The sequence below is a fragment of the Mastomys coucha genome, unplaced genomic scaffold (assembly GCF_008632895.1).
Source record: "Mastomys coucha isolate ucsf_1 unplaced genomic scaffold, UCSF_Mcou_1 pScaffold20, whole genome shotgun sequence".
NCBI lineage: Eukaryota > Metazoa > Chordata > Mammalia > Rodentia > Muridae > Mastomys > Mastomys coucha.
The window spans coordinates 91,293,890-91,313,390 of record NW_022196903.1 but is presented as its reverse complement, the minus strand read 5'-3'; the positions used below and the strand labels follow the sequence as shown (position 1 = coordinate 91,313,390).

Below are 19,501 nucleotides of genomic sequence, written 5' to 3'. Positions count from 1 at the left end.
CTTCTTCTTCTTCTTCTTCTTCTTCTTCTCCTTCTCCTTCTCCTTCTCCTCCTCCTCCTCTTCCTCCTCTTTCTCCTCCTTCTCCTTCTCCTCTTCCTTCTTCTTCCTCCTCTTCCTCTTCTTCCTCCTCTTCTCCTTTTGTTCTTCTTCTTCTTCTCCTCCTCCTTCTCCTCCTCCTCCTCCTCCTCCTTCTCCTTCTCCTCTTCTCCTTTTCCTCCTCCTCTTCCTTCTTCTTCCTCCTCTTCCTCTTCTTCCTCCTCTTCTCCTTTTCTTCTTCTTCTTCTTCCTCTTCTTCTTCTTCTTCTTCTTCTTCTTCTTCCTCCTCCTCCTCTTCCTCCTCCTCTTCTCCTGCTTACATTTACCTGCCAGGACATCTGTTAGAACCTACTTTTCTAGGATTCCAGCTTATACAGAAGACCAACTGAAACGCCTACCCTTGTGGGACTAAGTAACTTGTGGGACTTAGTAGACTCTTGGACTTCCCATTCACAGCTGCCCATTGGTGGGTTAGTTGGACTGCAGACTATTCATCATTCCAACAATTTCCTTTAATATACAAAGCCATTCCATAAGTTCTGTGACTCTAGAGGTCCCTGACTAATACAATGTCCTAGTCTTCCAATCATAGCCCTGTCTTCCTAGAGCCATTTGCCGCGACCCCAGCTCAGGGCGGCTCCAACGTTTTTGCCTGCTGTTGTTTATTGGGTGTGCTGTGTGTGAGCATCCTGCCGGCTATGCAATGAATCTCTTAGGAAGTTACTTTAGCTTTGCAAGCCTTTTTGGAAGATTGCCTGTTTTTGTTAATTATGGCTTAGAAATTACTCCGTCAATAATTTTGGAGCCCAGGAGTCTAAAAAATTACAGGGTGTTATTAAATATTTAAGAACTGCTTAATTTCTCCACGTGATAGGCGATTTTAGTTGAAATCTGATCCTTGGGCTGTTAACCATCTTGTTTGGAGCCCCAGATCCAATTTTCCCCATTAAAACAGAAAAGTGTGTGTAGAGATCTTGTTGTTTGTGGAGAGTAGTAAAACTAAGCCAAGAACAGAAGCAGTCAGGGGCTGGGGATATAGCTCAGTTGACAGAGCTCTTCCTAACATGCATGAAGCCCTTGGCTTGATTCAGTAGCACATAAACCAGTTGTGATAGGAAATGGAGGCAAAGGGGATCAAAAATTTGAAGTCATCCTTAGGTATTGTGATCTCAAAGCCAGACATATACACGGACATGCACTCAAACAAAATAGAAGCATCATCTCCGCCAATAGAAATCTTGTTAAACCCAGACCGCGGGGAATAAAGGAGCTTATTGAGCCAGGACAGATGCTAGCCAGAAAGGACCATGTCTTGAAATAAGTCCCCACTGTAACAAGGAGCAAGGCAAGAAACCAGTTGGAAATGAATCTGTGAGACCCAGGGACCTTGACAATGTTCCAGTGAAAACTGGGAGTAAGATGGTCTAAATCACTAGCTGTAGATAGGAGGGTGGGATAATTGAGACAGGAGAGGTTGGGAATGAGATGGAGCATCAGGAGAAGTTGGGGTAATAAGCAGGATGCTGTGGTACCTGCACATATCCAGGAATCTTGAATAGTCCTCATTTGGCCCGGGGAACTGTTCATGCCCTTATGTTTCCTCTCTTCCATGTTCAGCTCTTATAATTAAATGTAGGACATTGGTCTTGATTGTCAACTCGATTGCCTCTAGAATCATCTAGCAGAAAACTCTAGGCAGCACTGAGGCGGGAGTGGTGGCGTCTAGATTGGGTTGAGGTGAGGACACTCGCCCTAACTGTGGGGAGCTCCAGTCTACAGGCTGAAGTCCCAACATGAATTAAAAAAAAGAGAGAAAATTAGCTGAGTATCAATGTTGATTGTTCTGCTTCCTGAGGCCAGACGCGGAGTGACTGGTGGCCATGCTTCGGCCGTGATGCCTTCTGGGATGCATAAGCCCTTCCTTTCCCAAGCTGCTCTTGAGGGGTTTGTTCTTCCAGCAGTGAGATAAGAAGCAGAAATGCCTTTGAAGCTTTTCTCCTACTGGTACTCATGGAAAATGTTACCTTTCGAAAACATTTGGGCTTTTTCTTTCTCATTGAAAAAGGAGAGAGAGAGAGAGAGAGAGAGAGAGAGAGAGAGAGAGAGAGAGCTCACCTTGGAAAAAGACTAGAGGAAAACTTAGTCATAACTCAATTCCAAAAATGAAGATGAAATGTTACAGTTTGCATAACACCGTAGAGGGAGAATGGACTTTTAGAATGATCTGTTTAAAAGGGAATTTTTTTTTTTTTTAGCAAAACTTAATCACAGTTCTAATATCTAATGTATACATTTGCCACAGCCGTCAATCTCCAGCTCTCTAAATACCAGGAGGGTGTCTCTCATACAGTCTGACTCAGCTTTATCCCAACACTGACTCAGCTGCTGATTCAGAGCTCACAGACCAAGGGCTCAGTCCTCCTAGACACCAACCACAAGTCCCAAGCCTCGGCCTTCTGACCAACTTCACACTAATTGAGGTTCTTCTGTCTCAGATCCAGTAATGCCTTAACAGCTCGGCAATTGCTTCTATAACACTGTCGTTGCTGTTACCTCTGTCATAGATGAAAAAGGGGAAGGCTGCATGAAGAGGGCCAGGGACGAGGTCCAGATCTGGGGAAAGAGAATACGTTTCTGTGAGAATTAGGCGTCTTATATTGGATTGTTCATATTGTCTAATCTACAGTGGACAGAGAGGTAGCTATAGGATGAATGTATAGATGCTTATAAAGGGATAAAATATATTCAGCAATGAAAAGTGGATGGAACTAAAAAATATTTTGAGTGAGGTAACCTGGGAGACATGTTTTCTGTCATACATAGATTCTAGGTTTTGATCTATATGTATGTATACTTAAAATGGTAGTGAGTGCAAGTGGAAATCATGAAACTAGACAAGTAGGGGGGACCATACAAGTAGGGGGTGGGGGAAGGCTTTAAGGAAGGAGAATGGAAAGGCTAATAGAACATGTGGCGTGAAAGTGGTAGGGGTAGGGCAAGGATAAAAGAGGCCCAGTGGTTAAGAGCACTTGCAGAGACCCTAGGTTCTGTTTCCACCACCCACAGGAGGGCTCCTGACCACCCAGGGCTTCTGGTGCCCTCTACTGGCTTTCATGTGCACTGCATGGACATGGTGCATGAGTACACATAATATTAAAATATATAATTTTGAAAGAAATAAAGTGAAGAGAAAAAGGAAGGGAAGAAGGAAGGGAGGCACGGAGGGAGAGAAGGGGGAGGGAGGGCAATTCCAGGAACAGAATGTGCTAGTGGGAAGGAAACAGGGACGTGAGAAAGAGGGGTGAGGACAGGAAAAGATCAACTAAGTGCGTATGAAAATGTCATGAGGGATTCTGTGCTTTGTATAGTCGTTAAAATCTCTCTTAAAATGATGGCTTTTTAAAGTTTCCAACAAAGAAACTGTTGACAGCCATCTCTCAGGAGTAGATCTGGGTTAGAGCAAGGCATGTGACTTTCACTGTATTAACTCTTTAGACCCTGGGTGTGCAGAACATGAATGGTTTTTGTGGTGTGTCCACTCCTGTCGAGTTGAGAGACTACAGATGTCTGAAAAACATTTGCTATTTGGGAATACACCTGTATCCCATAATAGATGTAACAGGGTGATGGAGAGTCACTTACTTGCTCGCTTGTCTAACAACCAACTACTGACTGCTCACCTACTATGTGCTGTTGTTGTAAGTGCTGGAGACAGTGGAAAGAATAAGATCCTATGGTCCTCAATCTGTAGAGCTTGGTCTTACTGTGGCCAATTACCAATGGTCTGGGGAGATGCTCAGTCAGGAAAGTGCTTGCCATGCAAGCCTGAGGACTCACATCAAAAAGCAGGACATGGTGGAGTGTGCTTGTAATCCCAGCACTCGTAGGAAGTAAGGAACAGGCGGAGAGACAAGATCCCTGTGTCTTACTTGACCAAGCTAGAAGTTTCCAGGTAAAAGTGAGAGATTACATTTCCAACAAGAAACAACAACAACAAAACAAACAAACAAACAAAAATTTAAAAAGCACAGCATCCTGAGGCAGGACAACTGAAGATGACCTCTGGTCTCTGTGCTCATGTGACTGTGCACACACTAGCATATGTGTACAAAAATAATTTGAAGGTTTAAGAGGATAATTGTATTGGGGAAAACCAGGGGAGGTATGCCATTATGAGTGGTTGGAAGGCTGTCATCCAATGGCTGGGAACAATTTCTCTGGAAGCAGACATCTGAGCTGAGGGCCATGCACCAAAAAGAACCACCGATACACAAGAAGTGTGGAACTTAATCCTGGAAGAGGAAGCTGCAAGGTCTGGAGCCCCAAGGCGAAATTAGCTAGAGATATTTAGACTAAAGAAGGCTGCTGTGGTTGAAGCTTAATGAACAACAAGTGATGTGAGTTAAAACAAAAGAACTAGGCGGGGCTAAACCAGGTCAACCTCTGACCTCTACATATATGTGTTACACATGTGCCCATACTCACAGACAGGGGGATGGACATACACAAAGTTACCCCCCCACACACACACATACACACAAAGCACATAAGATATATTGGAATGCAAAAGGGGAGGAAACAGAGAATATCAAAAGGAAATTATGTTACTACAACTGATTCATCTCAAGAAAGATATGATAAGATTCCTCATTCACACTTTATGCCAAAACCAAACTATGAGGTGGATCAAAAAGCTACGTATAACGAAGGAAAAATGTAAAATCCTGAGGTGAGAAAATGGAGGTTATCCTTATCAAAGTAGATGTTATAAATTAGGAATGTGAAAAAAAAAACTTTAAGATTACATTGATCTCACTATGTGCTTCCATGTGGTTTGATAGCATAAATAAAAAACAATGACAAACTGGTGGAGAACATTGGCAACCCCAAATCTCTACCATAGCTCCCACCATCAAAGGGAAAATTCAAATTACTTAGTGGAGAATGGGTGCCTTCCTATGGAGGGACATGGACAGCAGAAAGATGGTAAAGTTTCCCACTAATACAATCCAATCCCACGAGCCTGGAACACTGTGAGACAGCATTTTATACCCATCAGAGTAGCAGAAATCTGAAGGCTGATGGTGGCATTTGGCAGGGAGTAATGGCAAACAGGCACTTCAGCTGTGGCACTTGGCACTGGAGAGCAAGCTGTCAGCCCCTAATTAGACTCACAGATGCACACCCTCTGTAACACAAAGATCCTACTTCAAATTGGACACTGTTTGAAGAGGAGTCTCTTCACGCTTTGTGTGGAGCAAGGCTGATTATTCAAGATACAATTTAGCATCCCTGTGCACCACCACCATCCCAAGACACAAAAACATTTTACCCAAATTTCCAAAGACTCACAGGCTCTGAGTAATCCCAAGTAAGGTTTTTCCAGAAGAAATTCCTACCCATTTCCACCCAGTGCGGCTTCGAGCTCAAACAGCCTGAACCCTATACAAGCTCCACAGTCCCACAGAGAACAATCCAAGTGGCATGGTGTCCTAGTTTGTTTCCTGTTGCTGTAATAAACAATGGCCCAAAGCAACTTAGTTTATAGACAATGGCATTAGTTATGTTTCTATTGCTGTGACAAAACACCATTACCAAGACGACCTATAAAAGAAAGCATTTAATTGGGCTTACATTTCACAGGGTTAGAATCCATGATGGCGGAAGGCAGGGGTGGTAGTAGGAACATCTCTGAGTTCACATCTTGATCTGAAGACAGAAAGCAGAGAAAGCATACTCAGTATGGGGGGAGGGGACTCTTTTGAAACCTCAGAGGCCTTCTCCCAGTGACACACCTCTTCCAGCAAGGCCCCGCCTCCTGATCCTTCCCAAATCTTTCCACCAACTGGGAACCAAGCATCAAGCATGTGAGCCTACAGGGCCATTTTCCTTCAAACCACCATAGTAATAGCCTGTCATCTAGGTAAGTCAGGAAAGGAACCTGGAGGCAAAAATTAAAGCAGGGACCATGGGAGGATGCTGCTTCCTGGCTGGCTTCCTGGCACCTGCCCTCCTCAGTCAGTCAGCAACTAAGAAAATGTGCTGTAGACAGGCCGACAGGCCAACCTGATAAAATCGTTTCCTCAGTTCTTGCCAGGAATGCCAGCTTGGTGATGAAAGCTAACTCTGACATATGTTAAGATTTAAATCTGAAATGTAACCACAGGTTCAAGTTCTAAGTGGCCTGTCTCCAGCTCGGGGCACTGTCTTGCATATAGATGGTGTTTTTACTGTTAGGACTGTGTCTTGTATAGAGCCTTTGGAAGTGGGAACTGGGAGCAGGCCCTCATGTGCATGACCCCCAAGCTCTCTGTTTCCTGCCTCTGCTTCACACTCCTGCTACCGAGCAGCGCTGCACTGTCACGTCTGCTCCGCTGTGATGGACTGAGACCCCCTGAAACCATGAGCCAGCACAAACCATCTATCATTCAAGCTGCTTTGGCCTGGTATTCTGTCGCAGGGACAGAAAGGTCACTAGGGCAGTGTGCACCATGGAGTCCATTATTGTGAGCAAAAATATATACATGAACAGAGCACACTGGCACAAGAGTGAGGGATCCAGCGCTCTGTGGAGCAAAATGAAAATATCTCAAGAAATATATAAGATGTGGAGTAAAATGTACAATAGAGCACTTTAAAAATTTTAGAACCGTCAAAACCATAGCAAACACATGCACACATAAATAGATATTTATTTAATTTGTGGTAGTGGACGCCTGTGATAGTCAAAGGGGAAACTGGACTGGAGAAACCAACCCAGGGGAATTCAATTCTATGTGGCTCTGACTTTTTCTAAAAGAAAAGACATGGTGTGACGTCTGTGGGAATAGAAACGTTTGATTGTTTTGAGTGAGGCTCATGGATGTAGTTTGTTATTTTTACATTGACTGTGTTACTATGTTTCACCCCTGTAGACTTCTGAGGGGACACCAAGGAGATGGGCTGAGTCAATGGGAGGGGCTGTTCTGGAAGTAGGAACGTCAAGTGATGCCTGCCTCTGTGGCTTTGAACCCCAAAGAGCAGAGGATAACCTTTGTGCCCTGCTGCTTCGTCCCACCAAGCCCTTCCTGGAATGAAGGGCCTTCAAGGCCCTGCTCTCCAGGCCTTGAAGTTGTCCTCTAAGCAAGCCAGGCATTTGCCAACTGTTAGGCTTTTAGCAAAGTGACACCTTTCACTGACAGCTAAGAAACAGGTTTTCCTCATCCTCCCACCGACACTTTAATCCTGTGATTTTTTTTTTTCTGATCAGTTTTCCTTCCAGGGGTAAGAGACACAAAGGGCGAAAGTTCCCATTTCAAAACGTGCAGTTTCTAGAGTAAGGACATGTGCACCATTGTCAAACTGCAGCCAGCTGTCATGTTCAGAACTTTCTCATCATGTCAAACTGGAACTCTTTTCCCATTTAGAAGTCATTTTCATTTCTCAGTTCCTCACTTCCTGGTGTCTTCTACTTTTCTGCTTTAGTCTCGGACTTTTCCCAGGATACCACATAGGTAGAACCATGCAATCTTTGCCTTTGTGTGCTGGCTCCTGTCCTTTAGTAGCATGCTTTTGAGACTTCTCCCCATTTTACCTTGTGTCTAAACCTCAGTCTGTTCACAGCTGAACAACCTTCTGTTGGATGGTGAGGCACACTTTGCTTACCCATCTGTCAGTGGAGTTCTGGATCGTTGCTAGCCTTAGCTACTGTGAAAAGTGCAGCTATGAACGTCAGCATACAAATATTTGCTCATAGCCCTCCTGTGTTTGAAGTGATGCCTAGAGGTAGCTGGGGAACCACGAGGGAAGTTTATGATTCATCTTTTGAGTGACTGCAAACTCTTTAACAGAGCAGCACCTCGAATTTCCATCAATGATGTCTAGCGCATGGTTTGTCTACACTGTTGTCCATTCTTCTTGTTTCCTTGTCTCCAAAGCCACTCAAATGGGTGTGAGGCAGTTCTTAACTAGAGTTTGTTGTTTCCTTTATAATCAGTGCTAAACATTATGCATTTTTGTTTGTTTGTTTTTGTTTGTTTTTGACTAGTTGATAGCAACTTAACATCCTGGCTAGATTCAGCATTTGCCCAGATGTGGTGCACATAGCATGGTTTTATTAGGGGGAAAACTGAGGAGGAAGACTCTGGTGATAGAGGCTAAGAAATGAAGCCAGGGTCAGTGGCTTCTTAACTTACGTGTTTAGTGTCTGCAAATTCAAGAGGCTGTTATGAGATGGTGACCTTAACTTCCTGTATCTTGGGTCCTCTCGAAAGTTTTTCTGAATACTTTACGTGTAAAGTTGCTCTGTCCGCCAGTGCTCTGCATCTTCGGGTGCTGATTGTTTACACATGAAGCCATGTGTAAACAGCGCTCCAAGAAGATCTCATCTCTTGCAACTTTGAAGGCAAAGCTGGCTGTGCTGAGGTCAGTGTGGTATGCCGGGCCCTGCCACCCAACTCTGCTCAAGGGATTTTTTTCTCAGTGTTTTTGTTGTTGTTGTTTGTGGTGGTGGGTTTGCTTTTTGTTTGTTTGTTTGTTTGTCTTTGTACGCAGTTTCACTTTATACTTATATAAAAACTGTTGTTGATGATTAAAAATGTTACCTATGGGGCCAACAAGATGTTTCAGTAAGTAGAGGTACTTGCTCCTAATCCCCAGAAGACACATACACACGCATGCACACACATGCACACACATGCACACACACATGCACACGCATGCACACACACAAAACATAAAATGTAATTTTATTTTAGAGCTGGAGAGATGGCTGGGCAGTTAAGAGCACTGGCTGTTCTTCCAGTGGATCCAAGATTAATCCTCAGAACCCACACGGTAGCTCACAGCCATTTATAACTCTAGTCCCAGGGGATCTGATGCCTTCTTCTGTCTGGCTTCTGTGGGCACCTTAGTTTAAGTGTTCTATAAAACATCATCATCAAAAACAACTTGGATGAGTGAAGGGTTTATGTCATCTTACAGCTTTCAAGTCCCACTCCACTCCCTGAGAGAAGTCATGGCAGTAGCTCAAGGAAGAAACTAGGAGGCAGGAGTCATGATGTCAGAAGCCATGATGGAGGCGCTGTTTACTGGCATGCTTGGACTGCTTTCTTATGCCATCCAGGACCACCTACCCAGGACTGTCACCACCCACAATGGCTGGAGCACTCCCACCTCAATTATTAATCAAGATAATACTCAACAGAATTGCCTTTTGCTTAATAGATAGAGATATTTTCTCAAGTAATGTTCCTACCCAGATGACCCTCACCTGTGTCAACTTGCCACGCAATGAGTCACAACGAGTCTGTTAAAACAAGTCCTAGTATAATCTGAATAATGTCCTTATAAAAGGAGGAAGGGTGAACACAGAAAGAGAGACACCAGGACTACAGGCACACAGGAAAGATCATATGAAGAAAGTATGGGGCAGCCATCGGCAAGCCAAGCGAGGAGACGACATGCAACTCACCCTGCCATTGCCTCCATCCCGAACCTCCAGCCTTCAGAGCCACGAGGAGATAGCTTTTGCTCACTTAAGTCCTCAGTCCTGCCTCACTTTGTAATGGCAACCCTAGAAAATTAAAACTGTTTTTGACCCAAAGCTATCCATTGTACCGAGAGCTTACGCACTGTTTGTCTTATCTTTGGGGACCTATTATCGCAAATATCTTCTTTTGACTTTTAAGGATTAAGTTGTATATTAATTACATTGATATAGTCAATGATTTTTTGGCATGCCCCCCCCACACCCAGTGATGGAATCATTGTAAAAATAGATTCCTATAGTGTTTGTATTGGTTATTCTCATGTCACTGTGGCCAACATACCTGAAAAGACAACTTAAAAGACAGACTTACTGCTGATCCCTGGTTCTGGAAGGTTCACCCCATGGTTCCTTGGCTCCATTCACTTGGGCAGAATTCTGTAACAGGAGAGCATGGGTCAGGAGAGGTTCTTACCCTATGATGGACAAAAGACAGAAAAAGGAGGGTACTGAAGGCCAGGAACAGCCTTCAAAGTTAAACCACTTGTGACTACTCCCTCCAGCCAAATCCCATCTCCCAAAATTTAGTTTCCCACAGTGTGTCAACAGCTAGGGACCAAGTGTTCAAAGCAGGAGCCTGTTGAATCCACAGCGATGCTCTAAGTCCATTTCCTCTCTCTCCCATTTTGCCCAGTATAAATGAGCTGCTTCTATTCCTGGGCCCTGGGGTTTTCAAACAAATACCTATTTCCGTGGCTTATTGAGCTGAGTGGCTTGTCACAGACAGGAAGTTGGTGTGTGGGTGGGTGGAGAGGGAGTCATAGGACCTGAGGACTTACTAGCTGTGTGCAACCTCAGACAGACTACCTTATTTTCCTGGCTCAGTTTCCACGTTTTCATGGTACATTAATGTGTGTGTTATTTTCAGAGTTGCTGGAAGCATTAGTGTCACCGACAGGGATGGGCATGCCATGCTGAATGGCTTATGGTTGGTCCTCCATCGATAGTAGCTATTCTAGGTAATCGGAAAGTATCTGTTTATTTCTCCCTTTCTGCCTCTGGGTTCTAAGTTTATATAAGCTGTGTCGTGTTTGTGTACCTAAGAGGTTTAACTAAATTCTCTGTGTTTGGTGTATGCAATATGGCTTATGTCGGCACTACAAGGCTTGGCTGCTCACGGGGTTTTCGATACATGAAAAGGCGTGGCACAAGACACAATGAAATACGAGGTGTGCACATCTTTTGACAGTGGCTATGTAACCTTTTGCACGATCTTTCTCTTGCTGGTCCTCTTCTATTTTATCTGCAAAGTGGGGCCTTAATCTAGAATACATCCCTAGCATACGTTTTTTTCTGAAACCAGTGGTTTACCCCAAAATCACCAGGGCCAAGAGAATGGACCAAGTCCTCATTCTCATCGTCGCATTGTACAAATCCTCCTCCCATGCTCTCTCTAAACACCAGTTCTCACTATCTAAACCAGATCTTACCGGCTTGGCTTCTTTGCTGAGACAAGGTTATATACAGAGTCAAACTAGCCCAGAACTTGCAATGTAGCCTAGGCTGTCTGTGAACTCCTGGCAATCCTCCTGTCTCAGCTTTCTGAGTAGTGGGATCAAAAGTGGGAGCCACCATGGCCAGTTTTTTGGCACTTTGACGTTTATTTAAAAACAGCTGACATAAAAGCAGCCTCTATCGGCTTTGGAAGATTAAAGTAAATGAACTCATTTCCTGAAACAACTTGGGGTTTTCTTCTAGAAGGATGCTGGGAAATATGGCATGGGTCTTCCAAGCTGTACTATGTTTTATGTTTGTAAGTGATTTCCTAAAATATCGAGTTTCTGTCATGGTTTGGGTATGAAGTGTCTCCCAAATGGCTCATGTGTTAAAGCTCTCCATTGATAGACTCTGGCTTATCAATGGATCCATACACTAGTGAATGATTCAAAAATGTCTTGCTCTTACTAGAAGGTGGGGCAAATATTCGAAGGTGGGACCAAGCTGGAAAGTCATGAGGGTGGATCCTTAAAGGTCTCGCCCCCTCTCTCTTCCCTTCTCTCCCTCCGTCCTTCCTGGGACAGCAGCTTCCTGCTCCTCGTGTTCTTACCACCACGACGTCCTATTCTACCTCATAGTGATGGAGGAAGGCAGCCAGGGAGCCCACCTCTGAAACCATAAACAAGACGACGATTTCTTCCTCTGAAACAATTTGTGACCTTTGTCACATCATGAGAAACTGATTGGCATAGTTTCCGCATGGGAAGACCAATTTATTCTGTGGCATCCGTGAGCAGAGCAGAGCAAAGGTGCTTGTAGGGCTTCATATTGAGTTCCTTCTGCCTCCCACACCAACTGGACTCTCATGCCTGCATCCAGAGGAGCTGCAGAGGAGCAAGTGGGTGGGAAGCTGCTAAGGGGCAGTCGGGGGGAGGGGTTGGTGTGGTGGTGACAGGAGTCTCATTCATCCACACAATGGAACAATGAAAGCCACATCTGCTGTGTCTGCCCTCATAGTCCAGCGTTTACCCGCTGCTGTGTGAAGCAGTTTGGCCAAACAATTGGCAAGGGGGAGGCATGCTTACTGAATGAAGGAGACCCTCCAGAGGAAAGCCATGTCTTTTACAGGGAGTATGATAGATACATCTAAATGGTCTAGAGGCACAATGCTCACACTAACGGTTAGTTCATCAGCATCCACAGCCAGCTTCATCCTTTACCACACAGTCAATAGCTACTCAAAGCCAGACTCAAAGCTGCCATGCTGCTTTCAGTAATCCCGAGAATTGAGTCCTGAGTTCTCAATCCTACACTGACAGCCCTGATGGTATTATAGGTAACTTGCCACACTTCAGAATCTCCCCCTACAGAGACCAGGCAGGCCTGACACCAGATGTCCAGGGGTCATAGGATGATGATTGGCATCATCAGGGAGAGGTCAAGCCAGTGCTGCATCTTTGGTTGTGAAGGAGAACAGCCCGCTTTCATTTGTGTTTTGAGAGAGCTCTGTTCTAAATAGCTAATTATCGGACTCTCTAAGCCTGTGATTAAACTGTAGCCAGCCAGGAGAAGATTGGAAAGACATTGGAATTGTCAGTGACTTGGGACTGACGGTCCTTCTAACTGCTGAGGAAATGGCTGAGCCTCTCTGCTCTGTGTTCCAGAAACCCAGAAGAAAGAATGGGGGGAAGGAGAAGATGACATCGATGTGGCCTGACAGAACCCAAGGATCCTTCCTGTGAGAACAGACGGAGAGTGAGAGAAGCCATTAGTCAAAGGTAAGCGCTCAGTTCCGTGACTACCAAAGCCTCGCGTGAGCTGTGAGCACACCCTGAGGTGTCCAAGAGGGAGGGAGCAAAACCGCACATTCCTACAACCTTCCAAACATCTGCGTTGCCTTTCACGAAGACGAAAGAACACACGTACTCTTTCACCTTGAAATAAAAGCAAAACAACCCAAAGTTGACTGGGAGACTTCCATAGTATAGGGGTTCTCTCCCTAGAGAGAAAAATAAATGAAAATGAAGAGAAAAAGAAAAAAGCTGTAAAAGTAGCAATTGTTCTTTGCTTTAGATGATTTGCCTGTGTGTTGCTCAAATTTTGCACAAGAATTCTACTTGTGAATGTTTTACTTTAAAAATTTTTTGTGTATGTATGGGAAGTTTTGACTGCATGCATGTCTGTGTACCTAGTGTGTGCCTGGTGCCCACAGAGGCCAGAAGACAGCTTCAGGGTCCTTGGGACTGGAGTTCCCTGGGATAGTAGTGAACTACCATGTGGGTGCTGGAAGTCAAGCCCAGGTTCCCTGGAAGAGCAGGTGGTAGGTAGTCTGTACCATGGAGCATCTCTCTGGCCCCAATTTATTTCTTTATTGTTTTTCTATTCACATTAAACATGTAACTAGCTCAGGCCTAATAAGCAAATGAACCAAGCTGACGACTGAGATTTAGTGATTTTGTGTGTTCTTTTTACAATGTCATACATGTGTACAATGTAGCTTGATCATGTCAGATCCCTTTCCTTCTTTTGGTCTTGTTTTTAATCTGATCTTCCCAACACTGCCCCTTTCAATACTAATGTCCTCTTGTTCTCTTTAAACAACTCATTGAGTCCAGCTCCTGCCATCCTATGTGCACAGGTGTGGGGCCATCCGCCAGTGTACTGGTTCTCATCCCTCCTATTGCTTTAATACAGTTGTTCATGCCCCGGCGACCCTTGAGCGTAAAATTTTTGTTGCAACTTCAGAACTCTAATTTTGCCAGTCTTACAAATTGTAATGTAAAGATCTGTGCTTCCTGATTGTCTTTGGCAACCTCTTTAACCCCAAAGCAGTCATGAACCCCAGGTTGAGGACTGTTACCCTAAGGAAAAGTCAACCTTCCAGAGGCCACACCCCTAAAGAAAATGGACTCTTTCTTCGCTGGCAGCCTCCAGCTGCAGGAAACTCCTCCTCGTCTAGGGCTGGGCTGGGCCTCAGGAGCCTGTCCCCTCTTCAAGCCGGGAATTTTGACTGGCTTGTAACTCTGACTCATATTCTTTATGTTCCCTTTTCCATGATTCTGCCCCTTTGCCCTATGTCTTGGGGTAGAGTAAAATTAATATAAACAGCCTATGTAGGCCTTGAATACTCAACAGGCACTTAATTCTCAGCTCTTTGACCAGTTGTGAATAGGACATTGGAAAGTCCCACTAGGTTTGCTGTTCAAACTCTTCCCACAGAATTGGCATTAAGAACGGTGACATGCTCCATCTCAGGAGTCACTGGGGAAACCAGAAAGCTCACTGTGGGCTGCTGAGATAGTTCAGCGGCTAAGAGCATATGCGGCACAGTCACAAGGCTGAGTTCAAATACCCAGCACCTACATAAGAAAGCCAGGCATGGTTGCGTGGGGTCTGTGTGTGGGCACTGGAGAGGCAGAAAAGGGGGATCCCTGAGACTTGCTGGTCTGACAGCCTAACTCAGTTTCTGACACTGGCAGACCCTGTGAGTGCCCCTGGGAATAGGGGAGACGATAGGCCAGATTACCTGTGGTGGTTTGAATAAGAACAGCCCCTGTGATGGTTTGTATATGTTCAGCCAAGGGAGTGGCACTATTAGAAGGTATGGCCCTGTTAGAGTAGGTGTAGCCTTTCTGGAGTAGACATGGCACTACGGACATCAACTTTAAGACCCTCATCCTAGCTGCCTGGAAGTCAGTTTTCTGCTAGCAGCCTTCAGATGAAGATGTAGAACTCTCAGCTCTGCCTGCACCATGCCTGCCTAGATGCTGCCATGCTCCCGCCCCTTGATGATAATGGACTGAGCCTCTGAACCTGTAATATGCCCCAAATATATGTTGTCCTTTATAAGACTTGCCTAGGTCATGGAGTCTGCTCACAGCAGTAGAACTCTAAGACAGCCCCCATAGGCTCACAGGTTTGAATGCTTAGTCACCAGGCACTGGCACTCTTTGAAAGGATTAGCAGGTGGATCCTTGTTGGAGGAAGTGTCACTGGGCAGCACGGGCTTTGAGGTTTCAAAAGCCCTAGCCAGGTCCCAGTGTCTCTCACTTCCTGCTTCCTGCCTGATACTCCAGCTCCAGACTGTTTGGTCATCTGCACTCCTGTGCACAAACCTACATAAACATACCCTCATGCACATAATTTAAAAATAACAGAGATGGCTCAGCGGCTGAGAGCTCTTGTTCCTGCAGAGGATCTAGGTTCAATTCCCAGCATGGATGTGGCAGCATCACACCATCTATAACTATGGTTGCAGGTGATCTGATGCCCTCTCGTAACTTCCATGGGCACCAGGCACACACATGGTGTGCAGACATACACGTGAGCAAAACACACATATACGTAAGATTTAAAAGTCGAAAAGAAATGTCTAATCATAAAACAAAGCAATGAGCAGGTTCGAGGGATCGAACTGAGATCCTCACGTCTGTAAAGCAAGCACTTTACCAGCTAAGCTATTCCCTCAACCCCCAGACCTTGCTTTTTTCCTTTGAAGTGATGCTTCATAGTCCCAAGTTAGAAAAAGTAAAGAAAAAGCAATAAATTAGTAGCTAACTTCCAGTTACAGGTATTTGCTCATTGAAGCCTTTATAGAGGGAAGAGATATTGTCATTTCCATTTCCTGCACGACAGCACTGAGAACAGAGAGGCTATGCAACATGCCCAAAGTCACACAGCTGAGGAAAGGCAGAGCTGGTCTTCAGGAGGGACGGGGCTCCGTAGCTGCTCTGCCTCACCAGCTCCGACCCTGAAGGCTCCAGAGCAGAAAAGCAGTCTGTGTGAGCCCTTCAGGCGCTCCTACTTTGAGGCTTTATCTGGAGAACTAGGAAGCCTGGGAGGAGTGGGGTTTTCTGCAGCCCAGCTTCTAACCCGAGGCATACCAACGCTTTGTTTCTAGCTGGAAGAAGAGTCTTTGCCATTTAATTTAATTTGATTACTAATTACCATAAATTTAAAATTTAACGTTCTCCTTAACTAACAGTCATGATGGCAAACGAAGGAAGGCTGCTTACCTAAAACCACAGGTTTTCAGAGGCTTTGGCAGGGAGATTTGGTGGATGAAATCTCCATGAAGTCTCCATACTGAAGGGAAGACCAGGAACGCACAGTCTGTCCTTCCTCCAAGGATCTACATCTCGCAGAATGGGAAGATGGTTTAAGAAAAACCAACCATAGCTGTGTTCAAGCAGACTCGGGTGGTAGAGGGAACTTAAATTACTTTATTGCAAGAGCTTTCAGACATTTAGAAAACATGGGTGAATTACCACGAAAAGGATAGAATGCATACATATTACATAATATAAACTTTTTCGTAGTTATTTTATCCCTGAATCCTTCTTCCATGGAATCCTGAGTTCCCCTAGCCACACTCTCTAGCAGGCTTTTTGAAGCTCTTTTAGGTAGGAATTTTCCAGACCCACCACTAGGGGTCAGTCCTGCCGCACCCAGCACTCCCCTGGTCCTTTCCTGTCCTGACAAAACATTTACCAAGTGCCCTCAGCACGCCTGAGGCTGGCTGGCGTTTTCAAGTATACATTACTAACGTTCAAGGAATGCAAGAAAGAGGTTTAGGAGCTTTCTAAAGAGCCTCACGTTCAGACCCACCTCCAACCCCCGCCTCGAATCTCAACCCTCAGAAGTTCTCAGCCCTCTCTCTCCTAGAGACATGGCCTTTCTGTCACTGCAGGCTCCAGGGGCACCTTGTGGACCTCGCAGGTGGCCAGTGAGGAAAAATTCCTCAGACACTGCTGGACCGCACCACCTTTTCTGGTTTAAGCATCTGCTTCCTGTCAGACCTGGTAGGCCACTCTCAGGAAACTTCTGAGAACCGTGGTCAGTGTCCCAGGCCTGACTAGAACTGAAATACCTAAAGTATAGGAGCTGCCCTGCCTTTCCATGCCAGGACAGACATCATCAATCTCCCACAGCATCCCTTGGTCACAGAACTCAAAATGGTCTCAAGATCCCTTCCTGACTCAGGCAGACATCACTAATCAAAAGTCTTTTAGTTAACATGACTGGGAAACTTCACCTTGAAAGTTATCATGTAAGTTCCTTCCACATTTTGAACCTTCTCTGGTGATTCGATTTAATTTCTCTAACCTTCTACAGGGGAAGCACACTCATGCACACGTGCACGTGTATACACACACACACACACACAGAAAAAAAATGGTCATATATGGTGGCACAGACAAGTAAACCCACCCCTGGGGAGGCTGAGGTGGGAGGACCTGGAATTCAAGGACATGTCTCAAGAAAATGGTGTTTTGTTTCTTCTGACCCGCAGTAAAATGTAGGTCTCAACAGCCCCAGCTATTTTTACTAGAGCTTCCCCATGATGCCCTACTCAGGTACCACACTGAATTAAAACAGGGCTGCTGCTACATCCCAGCATTGGCCACAGGCCCAAACCTGGGTCACCCTGTGGCTTACCTTCTGGATTCCTGATACTGTCATATGACACATACCCCCTTTTAATTAGCAAGTCCATGGAACTAGCAGATTCTGTGAATGAAGTGCTGAGAAAACTCTCTCTCTCTCTCTCTCTCTCTCTCTCTCTCTCTCTCTGTGTGTGTGTGTGTGTGTGTGTGTGTGTGTGTGTGTGTGTGCATGTGGTGTACTTTCAGCAAAATCTGTGTCAGGTAAGAGAAGCAGCTACAATGGTGGACTTTTAGCCCTTGTTAGCATCTGACAGCCTTATCCCTGATGAACACTGGGCACATACATAGTATTTCAGAATCAGAAGCATGGCGGCACAGCCACTAGGCATGGCTTCTGAGGTGAAGTGAGGCCTGCTCCTTAGCGTAATTAGCATTAGAGTCTCTGGTGACTTACACTTAACACCCACCTCCTCTGGCTCATTTGTGTAGCCAGGGCTGCCACCATGAAGATTCTGTGGGGTTGGAAACTTGATAGTATAATTACCAGACGATTATAGTACTCGGAGGTGCTACAGTGAAAGATGGAGACAAAAGCAGCCATGGAACTCCAATTCCATCAGCTATGAGATTTGACAGTGAGGCCCCAGGGTCAGAGTGTAATTCATAAATGGAGCGTTGGGGAATGAACTTTCCCCCTCATGGCCAGTGCGCTGAGCTGCAGGCACAGCACACTTCCAAAGCTGGCTTTAGGACACTGTCACCCGTCACTTAGGAAAGTGAGAAAATAATGAACAGCCATGTTCCACCTCACTGTTCATTCTCTAGAAGACTCCCTGTGAAATTCCATGCCACTCACATCCTTATGACAGCTGAAGAGATTGGCCTTTGTGAAGGAGCATGCCAGAAGTACTTGGTGGGGAATTTCTAGTGCCAGGAGGAGGGGACACGGGCACATTGGATGTTGGGGAGAAAGCAGTGTGGAAATATTACAATGAGAGATGAACCTTGCTGGTGAGAACACTCTGTGAAGACTGAGAAGTAGTGGGTGTCTTTAAGGAGCGCTAGCACGACTCCCTCTCCCCGTCTGCCAGGTCAAAGATGGGAGTTAGGAGAGCCAAAGATAGGGATAAAAAAGCCATGCTTTCCAAGTCCCCGACTGAAAGATAAAGCCAACAGCAGCCTCATCTGTGTTATGGAACCTCTGCCCAGTTTGTGGGTCAGGATCTTCCACGCGTCCTTTCAGCTTTGCCTCAAGACAGCAAGCTTCGGAAATTGACTCAGTGTTCCTCAGCAAATCTTAGATGGAAGACGCTGCTCCGATTTCAACTGGGAATATTCACATGGGGATTCAAGGTAATTGACAGATCTATCAGTTCTTGTGTCTTCTCGAGGTCATTTGATTTATGACCAGAGGGGCTGGGAAGGGGGAAGGTACCTCATTTGTTCAGTGTTCATTTTTTTTATTAGCAGTGAAATCAAGGAGTTTCTCCTTACATATAGTTTCTGCTTGTATGTCTTATGAAAATCACCCATTTCCCATCCCTAGCATAAACTAAGAAAGAAAAAATTAATCTGGAGTTGACAAACTGAAGGGCCAGGAAAAGTGTCTTCATTATCCAGAAGCACAGGCTGAGTGCTCCTTATCTTGAACTGTGTGAGGACAGTGTGTTTTGGATTTTAGATTTGTTTTTTTAGTTTTGGAAAAGCTGCATGTAGATAATGGACTCTTTGCACAAAGATCCAAGTCTAAACATACGTTTCCTTCATGTCTCCCATGCAGTTCGTTACGTGTACTATACATAAGCCTGGGGGTGATTTTATACAGTATATTAAATAATTCTTCATAAGAGACAGTTTTGTGGTATGGAATTTTCCACCGTCGATGTTTAAACAATCTCATGTTTGGGAGCATTTTGCATTTGATGTTTTTGGAGACGTTCAACCTACAGTCCCAAATAATTGGACAACATGGATGCTCAGCCTCTGCCTGCTGTGCTTAGTTGGTGGTGCAACTGATAAACCTTTCTCCAAAGTCGCACGCCCTCCTTGAATCGGCTTCCTCTTTCAGCTGCCTGGCTGGGGAGTGATGGGGATGGTGGTGGTGGTGGTGGTGGTG

General features: G+C 45.2%; 1 protein-coding gene across 2 annotated transcripts in view; it reads left to right on the top strand.

The window, feature by feature from the left end:
• Frmd4b (FERM domain containing 4B) overlaps nucleotides 1–19,501 on the top strand; it is a 319,697-nt gene that overhangs the window by 76,983 nt on the left and 223,213 nt on the right. For both annotated transcript variants that reach the window (XM_031382703.1, XM_031382704.1), the window contains exon 2: nucleotides 12,664–12,777. The gene's annotated coding sequence lies outside the window, so the exon portion shown is untranslated. The remainder of the gene's footprint in view (nucleotides 1–12,663; nucleotides 12,778–19,501) is intronic.